At 45.9% G+C, this 11497-nt stretch overlaps 1 non-coding gene and 1 pseudogene across 1 annotated transcript; both read right to left on the bottom strand.

Moving 5' to 3' along the window:
• Positions 1–234: 234 nt before the first annotated feature.
• Ndufs2-ps2 (NADH:ubiquinone oxidoreductase core subunit S2, pseudogene 2) lies at positions 235–11127 on the bottom strand (annotated as a pseudogene).
• LOC120093941 (U7 small nuclear RNA) lies at positions 8134–8198 on the bottom strand. Its single transcript, XR_005487652.1, has one exon. It is a non-coding gene; the product is annotated as a U7 small nuclear RNA (small nuclear RNA).
• Positions 11128–11497: the final 370 nt, after the last annotated feature.

Here is an 11497-nt window from a genome sequence, read left to right as displayed (position 1 = left end):
AAATGCCTACCTTAACACCACTGCTAAACCACTTTGTTCATTTTTAGGGGTGGGGGCGGGGTAGAGAAAGACAGCTAGTTTAATACAATTTTTCTTCTTTTCTAGTACATGCACAGAATTCCTGTACAGCTTAGTCAACATGTACGTGTATGTTTGCTTATACACACAGCATCATATTCCATGAGGGGCAAGTCTGCAAGAGGAAGCTGACAGGCAAGGGAGCTCAAAGGCTCTCTAACCGTGTTCCTTAAACATCCTGTCCAAAACAGCCAAATGGGCAACATCAGGTGCCTTAACCTTACACCAGTAAGGGCAGCCGTTGCCATCAAACACAAAGTACACACCCAAACTCTCCATGAGGAGCTTCGGAGACAGCATATGAAACTTGGTAGCCCTCAGTATACAGTTTAAAGTGATCAATTAGGGAGTCCATGGAAGGCTTTATCCCTCTGCTCATTTGGGTAGAGACACTTTGGCATCATCAACCTTGGTCTCCCCTGGAGGCATCTTGTTCAGACACAGTCTATCTTCCATACAACCCAAGAACCTATCGTAGCAGTACCCCTAAGAGCCAGTAGGACCATCAGACTGAATGTGGTCATAAACATCATAGAGCTGGGTCTTCCACAAGTCGCACCAAATGCCTGAGCCTCAGAGTAGCACTCTGCTGAATCCATAGTTAAGTGAGTCTTCTGCTGATACTGAAAGACCCCCAGAGAGGACCTTTCCCTCAGGAGGAGTCCCAAGCGCCCAATGACCGAGCCGAGTCCACTCGGATGCAATCAGCAAGAGGGTTTATTGGAAAACACAGGTACCTGCGGGCACACAGTCTCTTCGGAGGACTTGCGCGCCCAGCAGCTCCAGCATGGGGCTTTTATAGGGATTGGGGAAGCAGAAGCGGGCGTACAGAAGCAGATGCATAGTTACGGGGATTGGTGGATTCAAACGAGGCACATAGACATGTTCACATATGATTGGCTATTTCACATGATGAGGTAATAAGGTATAGCTACACACATTGGCAGGTTTGGGGCGTCCTGGATGTCGGGGGCTGGGGGCTTATCTCTTCCTGCCAGGTGGCCTGTGAGTGGTACTCCTGGTCTGTTCTGCATTCCTTTCCTTTTATGGTCTGTTAGTTTTCACGGTGACTCGGCCCTAGGTATCTGGGCGTGCCTGGGCTCGTTCAAGCCTGTTGCAACTCTGAGTTAAGACTCATGGGGTGGGTCTTTCATTTTCCCCCATTTTCTTTTAGACTTGAGTAAAATCCTTTACTCAAATCGAATTCTAAGGAATCTCTTCCTGTTGTCTTACCCTCTGGTATTGTTGGGTGAGAACAAGCGTCTGAATGACTGAGAGTCTGTTCTTTATGAACTGCATCAATCTGTTTAGAATGCAGGGGCCAAAGAGGAAGATTAGGAGGAGGATGATTAAGGGTCCCATCAAGGTGGACACCAGGGTAGCAAACCAAGGGGATCGGTTAAACCACCCCTCGAACCAGCCTTGTTGCGAATCAAACAGCTTCTGTCTCTGGGCCAAGCGTTCTCGGAGCTTAGCCATGTTATCTCTCACTAATCCTGTATGGTCTGCATAGAAACAACATTCTTTCAGTGTAGCACACAGGTTCCTTCTTTAAGGAATATCAGGTCTAATCTTCTCCTATTCTGAAGGACTACCTCTGAGAGGGAGGTTAGGTATTCTTGGAGGTCAGCTAAAAAGTCTTTCACCCTTTTTATATCTGAGTCAATGGCAGTTCTGAATTCTCTATAAACCTTGCATTGCAGGGCAATGGCAGATGTCCTTGTGCTGCCCTTGCAGCACCTAGATAGCCTTAAGTAATTCTCAACTCTTTTTTTTTTCTTACTAAGTCTCTAGCATCAGGATTCCAATCTGGACACTATCTAAACCTGCACACCAAGGTCATGACTAGCTTTTAGAACTTCTAAACTTGTACAGATTGTGATCCCTGAGGCACAGTCCCAAGAAGTGTTAGGAGTACTAACATATGCAATGTTGCATCATTTGTAATAGAAATCAAGCCTATCCCCACACCTATCTTGATAAAACCCGGGGCAAACATGAAATTAAGTCTAGGGAGCTTTTTGAAGATCTGATTTTCCCTCTAGGTCCCAGCTCTCAGCCCCAACAGCTAGTACACGGCTGGTGAGGGCTGAGAGTTGATGGCTGTCAGGGTGGTCAGCAGCACCAGGTACGGTCCTTTCCAGTGAGTATCTGGGTTCGGTGCCATCGTATGTAGCCGAGTCTCCGACCTGGAACTGGTGAGATGTCTCAGGGGTCCCCAGGGCATAGGCTGCTGCCAGCTCTGAGCAGATTTCTTTCTGTATCACCTGTAGGTCTTTTAGCCTAGCACACAAATCATTATTACTATGGCACTATGACATGTTGGTTCAGTAACATCATCTAATACAGTCAGGGGGACTGAGGCCCCATTTAAGATCTCAAAGGGGGTAAGGCTGAATCTGGGAGGGTATTTCTTGCTCTGAAGAGAGCAAGAGGGAAGGAGTGTCACCCAGTCTGTGCCAGTCTCCATGGTTAATTTGGTCAGGGTCTCTTTTAGAGTTCTATTTATTTACCCTACCTGTCCTGAACTTTGAGGTCTGTAAATACAATGTAATTTCCAATCGACCTCTAAATACTTGGCCACACCCTGGCTTACCTTGGCAACGAAAGTAGGGCCGTTGTCTGACCAGATTACCTTGGGCATTCCAAATCGGAGGAAGATTTCTTCCAGTATCTTCTTGATGATTGCAGAGGCCGTCTCTTGTTTGGTGAGGAAAGCTTCTATCTATTCCTGAAAAAGTATCTACAAGCACTAGGAGATACTTGTGATTATATTTTTCTGGTTTTATCTCAGTGAAGTTCACTTCGACTTTTCACCAAACTCTCTAGGTCTCTTTGCCCTGTTTGCTTGCTAAGCATTCACTTATTGACATACCTTATACTTTCTACTGCCTCTCTGGCTAAAATCTTAAAGTCTATTACATACACTTAACTACTTGGACAAACTTTTTATCTCCTAAATGAGTCCATTTCTGTATTTGGCAAAGTGAGTCTTTTCTTTGTTCTCTGGGGGAGTATAGCTTCCCCCACAAGTGTGCCATTGTCCTTTATCTTTTAAGCAATTTGGGCCTTTTCTAAGTGAGGCCATCCCTTAGTCCGATCCTAGTTCTCAGTGGCTGTCTCTTGCAGGCCTGCAACCAGGATAGGCTCCTGCATAGCCATTTCCCGAGCCTCTTTATCTGCTTTGTTACTGCCCAATGCCACTGAATCTCTTCCCTCCTGATATCCTGAGCAATGAATAGTACTCACAGTTGTTGGCTTCACCAGGGCATCCAAGAGATGGCAAAGGCATCTGCGGCACTGATGTACTGGGGGGGTAGAGGTTCAGCCATCCCAGATGACATTGTGTTGTCCACCATGGCAGCACCCACCTATCTCTGACCTTCATGAAGAGAACTGTTCCCGTCTGTGGACAAGGTAGCCTCGGCTTTCAGCAGGGGTCAATCAGCCAGTCGCAGAGGTCTTTCCTCCACCCATGGGCTTCTGCCAGTGCTTGACACTCGTGCTGTGGTGGCTCCAGGTCAGGATTGGGCAGCAAGGTGACCAGATTGCCCCCAACAGGTGGAGAATCTAGTCCATGGCAGCTGACCAGTGGTCCCATCTTTTGGGACACTCTATTCAAAGGCAAACATCAGCCACTCTATCACAGTTTAAGTCCTGGATTGGGTGATAATTGTTAGTGCCCGGCTGGCAGGAGTGATATGTTCCAAGTAGAACAGCGCTAAGCCATTCATCTCCCAGCATCAGGTACTGGTGCACTGAGACAGGTCTTAAGCTCCGCATACACAGTCTGTAGATATGCATACACATGGCCTCACCCAGCCATTTCAGCCCACGCAAGCCATTTTGGGGAGCAATTTTCTCATGAGCAAGGGATGGGGGCAGTCAGGGATGACTATGAACTAGTGGGTTACCCGGCCCACGCCAAGGTCCACTGTTCTTCGGGCAGTCCATAAGTATTGTTTGTTGCCAGTAGGCCCCTGTACCCAAGGTCTTTGGATACTGGCCCACTGGAGCATAGGAGCACAGAGCATTGGGTCCCTGTATCCATAAAACAACTGGGCAGGCTTCCCTCCTATCTCTGCACATAGCCAGCACTCCAGGACCGAGAGGCTCTCCAGTGTCCCCTCTTGTTCTTTCTGGGGCAGTCCCTGACCCAGTGTCTTTTTTTCCCTTTGCATTAGGCACACTGATCTTTAGCCAGGAATTCTCTTCTGTTGCCAGGTACTGTCTTCTTAGGTTCCCTAACTATTGTGGCCAGTATATGTTCCTCTCTTGTCTTTTATCTCTCTTTAGCTCTCTAGCTTCCTCTTCTTTTTGTCTCTTTTCTTCCCTAGCTTTCTGCTCTTTTTACCTTCTTTTCTCTTTCTCTTTGTTTAACCTTACTTTCTCTGTAACTTATACTAACTCTCAGCAACTTAGCTTAACCCTTCAAATTTCTGTAACTTTCTCTTCATACCCTTTCCTTATCTTAGCCAGACTGGTGGGGCATTTTCCAGCCCCTAGGAGACCCACCCTTGGAGCCTGGGGGCAGACCTGGCACTCCCTACCTTCAGGCGTCTGAAGAGAGCAGGCACAAGTGAGGGCCTTCTAGCCATGTCTGGAACATTCTTTCAGGCCTCTAGTAGGATTCTGTCTTTCCTCGGTGGTAAAGAAGACCTGTAACAGTTACTAACAAGCATCTCACGTGGGATGGTGAGAAAACAAGAAGGGAATCTAGAGGAGAGAGGTCCACTGAAGAGGACAAATAGCATTTAGTCACACAGCTAAACCAGGAGGCCTTTTTTTGGACAAAAAGGCCACTGTAAATATAAGCACAAGCTTTGTCTATGAAACAGAAAGGCGAGCAGAGAGGCAGCCTAGCTGTTACTGGCTGTCTCTCTGGGCTTAGATTTTCCCTTAAGGAGTACCTACCTCCCTTCAGTGTCAGCTTGGTGGCTTTGCCTCTCAAGAGAACCAGCCTCCAAATGACACTAGGCTTCTAGTAACAACTAATAACAAAAGGATGGAGAGATGGTTAGAACCTGGGTGCTAAATACTAAGCAGCTGACAAAAGAATTGTAACCAGTTCACCTGGGGCTTTCAGGACTTTAGTAACAGCCCTTTACCAAACTGTCTCAGTGGGCTATAGGCCCATGGAAAAGAAAACATTAATCCTGACTGGCAAAACAAAGTTCTTCACAGTTGTAGATTCTTTGAAACTATTTTAGGGGCTCTTTTTGTCCCCCAACCTGGGGCATTTTAACCATAGGGGCAGGAACTGGCTGCTGTGGGGATAGGACCAAAGGCACTCTCCATGTTAATGATGATCAGCGAGAAAAGTAATTTAATGTTGGAGACTGACTCCTCCCTTGGAATAAGGACAGCAGATAAGGCAGGCTTCCTTAAAGAACTTCTCTAAATGAGCGCTCTCCTACTGTGAGCAAATGTCAGAAATTCCTTTCCTGTTCTTGTTTTCCTTATAGCCCCACTTAGCTCTCAGCCCTTTTAGATCATTCTTCCTGTAGCATTTCTAACACAGCCTGTCCCTTTTTTATAGCCTGTTAACAGCATTTCTGATCTTTTAGGCAGCTACGCACTAAGTGCCATACCGGCTGAAACTCCACCTTTAAGATTCCTTACTCCCAAGGAAAATTTAAATCTTTCCCAGTTCATCACAGCTGGCTGCGAGCATAAGCACATATAAAACACTACATGTTTTCGTTTTGTTTTTCTTTCCTTTTTTCAGAGCTGGGGACCGAACCCAGGGCCTTGCGCTTGCTAGGCAAGAGCTCTACCACTGAGCTAAATCCCCAACCCCCAAAACACTATGTTTTAAAAATTAACTTTGGCTATCAACCAACACACTGCCACTGGAGCAGGGTCTACAAAATTAAGTTCCTTACTCACTAAGCGTTAAGGGGACTAAGTAAAACGAACAAAGCAAGCAGTTTCATGATTTCAAACACAGTCGTCGGTCCAAGATTTTAAACACAGTCGTCAGTCCAAATTCAAACACGAAACAAAAGTCAAAAAGACACTAACAGACACAACACGTCCAGAAAACCACAGTCAGGTCACAAAGAAGACAAACAATTCCAACAGTCAAACAAGTAACAAGCAGACGCGCCGCGCGGCTTCGGTACCAAACTGAAACCAAAAATTTAGACGGAGTCAGCGAGGGTCTTGGATCCTCTACTCCAATAAAATTCAGACGGAGTCATCAAGGGTGCGGATCCCTCCGAAAAATGGACGGAGGTGCCACGGATCCGGATCTCCCTCTCCTCCAACCACCCTTGGAACGTCTTCCAGGGCTGCGGGGGAGAAGTCCGAGCTCGTCAGCTCCTTCTCTGGCCCGCCCAGATAGTCCCCAGATCTGAGCCTATTGATCGATCGTTCACAGGACAAGACACAACAGACAAGACAAACGCCGGCCGGCTTACCTCCCGGTGGGTGGTCGGTGGTCTCTGGGCAGAGGGTCTCCAAACCCCGGGCGAGCCCCCATAATGAAAGACCCCCAGAGAGGACCTTTCCCTCAGGAGGAGTCCCAAGCGCCCAATGACCGAGCCGAGTCCACTCGGATGCAATCAGCAAGAGGGTTTATTGGAAAACACAGGTACCTGCGGGCACACAGTCTCTTCGGAGGACTTGCGCGCCCAGCAGCTCCAGCATGGGGCTTTTATAGGGATTGGGGAAGCAGAAGCGGGCGTACAGAAGCAGATGCATAGTTACGGGGATTGGTGGATTCAAACGAGGCACATAGACATGTTCACATATGATTGGCTATTTCACATGATGAGGTAATAAGGTATAGCTACACACATTGGCAGGTTTGGGGCGTCCTGGATGTCGGGGGCTGGGGGCTTATCTCTTCCTGCCAGGTGGCCTGTGAGTGGTACTCCTGGTCTGTTCTGCATTCCTTTCCTTTTATGGTCTGTTAGTTTTCACGGTGACTCGGCCCTAGGTATCTGGGCGTGCCTGGGCTCGTTCAAGCCTGTTGCAACTCTGAGTTAAGACTCATGGGGTGGGTCTTTCAATACAGCACCAATGTCAACTACTCTATTTTGCCAGATTTTATTGTTGGTCAGCAACTCCTCCATCTCATCATTCTGAGTGAGAAGTTCTTGGAAAATTCATAAATGTCATCCACAAGCCCAAGAGATAAGTCCTGGTGCACTCCTCCTGGTCAGATACAAGCATCATGCATTTGGACTCAGAAACCCACTTGGAGAACTCAAACATCTCTCTTCCTTCAGACGTCAGAAGAAAGGAGTCAGGGCATCTGCCAAGGACCAGCCTCGGCTTGGTTAGGGGTCTGGAGGTGAAAGAATAAAAAATACAGCCAAAAAGTCAGAAGTTTAGAAATGCAACCTCACCCCTAAGAAGCCCTAAATACCTCAAATTCCAGACCCTGCCCTCTACCTGTAAGTAAAAGGTCACATTTCTTGAGCCTGCTCTCCCAGGAACTAGATAAAAGGACTTAAGATAAGGCCCTTAGATATGCGATTCCAGACCTAGTAAAGATAACAAAAAGCTTCTAGGAACTAGACCATAAAGTTAAGCTTCTCCCTGTGATTTTCCAATGACACCATCCCTGCCCCCTTGGGTTGTGGCTTCTTCCTTTAAATACCCTTTCTCCCAGGCTCTTGGGGTCGAACTCCACTGCCCCTGTGTGGGATACGAGTCTTGACTCCAGTGCACTGGTTCCTATCAATAAACCTCATGTGATTACAGCAAGGATGGTCTTGTGTGAGTTCTTGGGGGGCTGCGTCATCCCGAGACTTGAGTGAGGGTCTCCCTGCTCTGGGGGTCTTTCAGAGGAAGGGGTGTTAGGGAACAGCAAGAGTACAACTTAAAATCAATCATGGGTACAAGCTTGTGTTCTGCTTAAGACATCCCTCCAGAGATCCAGGACAGCTCTCTCTGCTTGGGACAACACTCTCTTGCTAGAAAAAAAAATTATTAAAAGCTCTTTGGGTAGCTCATGGGTTTTCCAATCAAAGTTAGAAAAGATGTTAGAAAAAAAATTCTTGGATTTTCCAACCAAAAGTCAGAAAATCTGCTGGAAAAAAAATTCTTGGATTTCTCTAACCAAGATCAGAAATCCTGATAGAAAAATTCTAGAAGAGTTGTGTTCACTCTTCAAGCAGTTTTCACTGGGTAGCTCTCTCTTGCAGATCAGAGCCCAGACTTTTATTTACATATCAATTCAATAGTTTACCCTAGCTTCCCCTTTGATTGCTCTGTGAATCTGCATTTTATGACCTTAGCCCCTTGATTCTTAGAAAAGGACAACCAGTATATACTTTTTAACATAGCAATGCATTCAGAGATTAAACTTAACTGCCTGGGATCTTGCCCGGAGATTACCAGTCCCCAAATCCCCTTTTTCTCCTTCCTTACTATCTTTCTGATAAGCTGGCTCATAGTGCAGCTGTCTGTTCTTCTAGGTCTATGAAGCCTGTCATATAATTCATATTGCATCCCTACATTTCACATAGTTGAGAAATTATGCATTCTTGAACTCATGTTTTCAGAGTTCTTTCCCATAGCCTTAAGAGCTGTCCTGAAGGCCATAGCCTTTACCATTTTGCTAAGGATATTAGATTCACCCTCACCTTTCTGACTCTGTCTCTGATTATCATGGGGTAATTAACCATGGCAGAGAGGACATTCCTTATAACTTTTTGGGGGAAGAACATCTCCCAAAGGAGGAACATGAAGTAAATTATGTACATTATTATACAAACAAACCCCACACCCACAGCAACCCACAACACTTGTGGAGGCCCAAGCCCTGCTAGCTCTGCTCCAGGAGTGGGAACTGTGTTACTCTGTCCCTTCTACACAGCAGGACTTGGCAGCAGCACCAAAGTCTAGGACATGGGTAGTCATACCAAGATGTGGTTTGAAATCCATGTGATCTCTCCAAATAGCACTCAGATCCACTGTGCCCTGGAGGCTGGATGTTTAGCAACTTCTTCACAGTTAGTGAATAGTCCAGTTCGTTACACATTATGGCCACATAGTCTAACTGGTCAAAGTATAGAAGGGCCTGCAAACAGGTGTTGTACTCAATGAGCTCTTCAGTTGTACTCAATGAGCTCAATGTTAGTGTAGTACTTTTTTTTCCCTTTGGGGAACATTTTTATTAGGAATCATTTTATTATTTTTTTTGGTTCTTTTTTTTTTTTTTCGGAGCTGGGGACCGAACCCAGGGCCTTGCGCTTCCTAGGTAAGCGCTCTACCACTGAGCTAAATCCCCAACCCCTTATTATTTTTTTTACAAGAGTAATTCAGGGACTTTTTTGTTATAACACTAGAAATTATGAGTAAGCAAACACGTGAGCTCATGATTCTGCCCCCTATACTTAGTCATGATTGACATTTCTAGGCAAGCCTTTCTTCCTCTACATTGTTTATCATTATTATGTATGTATTATTATAATGTATTGTTATGTTATACATTATTATTTTTTTCATTTTTATTAACTTGAGTATTTCTTATTTACATTTCGATTATTATTCCCCTTCCTGGTTTCCAGGCCAACATCCCCCTAACCCCCCCTCCCCTTCTCTATGGGTGTTCCCCTCCCCATCCTCTCCCCATAACTGTCCTCCCCCCAACAATCACATTCACTGGGAGTTCAGTTTTGGCAGGACCAAGGGCTTCCCCTTCCACTGGTGCTCTTACTAGGCTATTCATTGCTAAAGAAATATTCAACATCTTTAATCATAAGGGAAATGCAAATCAAAACAACCCTGAGATTTCACCTCACACCAGTGAGAATGGCTAAGATCAAAAACTCAGGTGACAGCAAATGCTGGCAAGGGTGTGGAGAAAGGAACACTCCTCCATTGTTGGTGGGATTGCAGACTGGTACAACCATTCTGGAAATCAGTCTGGAGATTCCTCAGAAAATTGGACATCGAACTACCAGCTATACCTCTCTTGGGCATATACCCAAAAGATGCTACAACATATAACAAAGACACATGCTCCACTATGTTCATCGCAGCCTTATTTATAATAGCCAGAAGCTGGAAAGAACCCAGATGCCCTTCAACAGAGGAATGGATACAGAAAATGTGGTACATCTACACAATGGAATATTACTCAGCTATCAAAAACAATGACTTTATGAAATTCATAGGTAAATGGAGAGACCTGGAAAATATCATCCTGAGTGAGCTAACTCAATCACAGAAAAACACACATGGTATGCACTCATTGATAAGTGGATATTAGCCCAAATGCTTGAATTACCCTAGATGCACAGAACACATGAAACTCTAGAAGGATGACCAAAATGTGAATGCTTCACTCCTTCTTTAAAAGGGGAACAAGAATACCCTTGGCAGGGAAGAGAGAGGCAAAGATTAAAACAGAGACAGAAGGAACCACATTCAGAGCCTGCCCCACATGTGGCCCATACATATACAGCCACCCAGTTAGATAAGATGGATGAAGCAAAGAAGTGCAGGCCGACAGGAACCGGATGTAGATCTCTTCTGAGAGACACAGCCAGAATACAGCAAATACATAGGCAAATGCCAGCAGCAATCCACTGAAATGAGAATGGAACCCCCGTTGAAGGAATCAAAGAAAGAACTGGAAGAGCTTGAAGGGGCTTAAGACCCCATATGAACAACAATGCCAAGCAACCAGAGCTTCCAGGGACTAAGCCACTACCTAAAGACTATACATGGACTGACCCTGGGCTCCAACTGCATAGAGTAGTACTTCTGCACCATCTCTCCACTTGCTTCCATCGTCAGTCTCGTGACTCCTGTGGGTTGCTGGGGGCTGGGGCCCAAAGTCCAGGGTCACATTGATCACCCTTTTTCCCAAGGAAGAGGAGGTTCCTGTGGGCAGATGCTTCCTTTGGAGACAGCTCCTGGAAACTGCTCTGCCCATTCCACACCCGGCTGCCATTGCTGGGCACCTCTGCTCCGCTGATTCGGCATGTGGATCCCATACCCTTGCCACAGCACACCTGGGTCCTGATGTTGTGGAGTCGGGGCAGGACCGCCATCTTTACTGGACTGCAGACTGTACGAAGCAACCATTTTCTGACACTAGATTTTTTTTTTTACACCTTCATGTATTTTTGTGTCATGTCATGTGTTGGTTTAAATGTGAGTTGAGTATACCCGCCACCTAGAAATAAGACATATGCCACACTGACAGGTAGGGAGTGGTAAAATGAAGCCTGCAACCAATGGGAAGTCCTCTTGTCTGTGGCTTCCCTTGGCCCTTTCCATTAACTTCTTCCAATTCTTTCTGCCTCCCCTTCCCTGCTTATGCCTTATTGTAAAGTCCATTCCAGAATATGCACCCCCCCTCTCTTAAAATGACATTTTCAGAGCCTTCTTTTCATATCATTCCTAATACGTGTGTTAAAGAGAAAAATATTGACAGTGGCAAAAGCCAGCCATG

Source organism: Rattus norvegicus, chromosome 7 (genome assembly GCF_036323735.1).
Source record: "Rattus norvegicus strain BN/NHsdMcwi chromosome 7, GRCr8, whole genome shotgun sequence".
Classification (NCBI taxonomy): domain Eukaryota; kingdom Metazoa; phylum Chordata; class Mammalia; order Rodentia; family Muridae; genus Rattus; species Rattus norvegicus.
The sequence above is the reverse complement of the archived record's forward strand: the minus strand, read 5'-3'. Positions and strand labels throughout refer to the sequence as shown.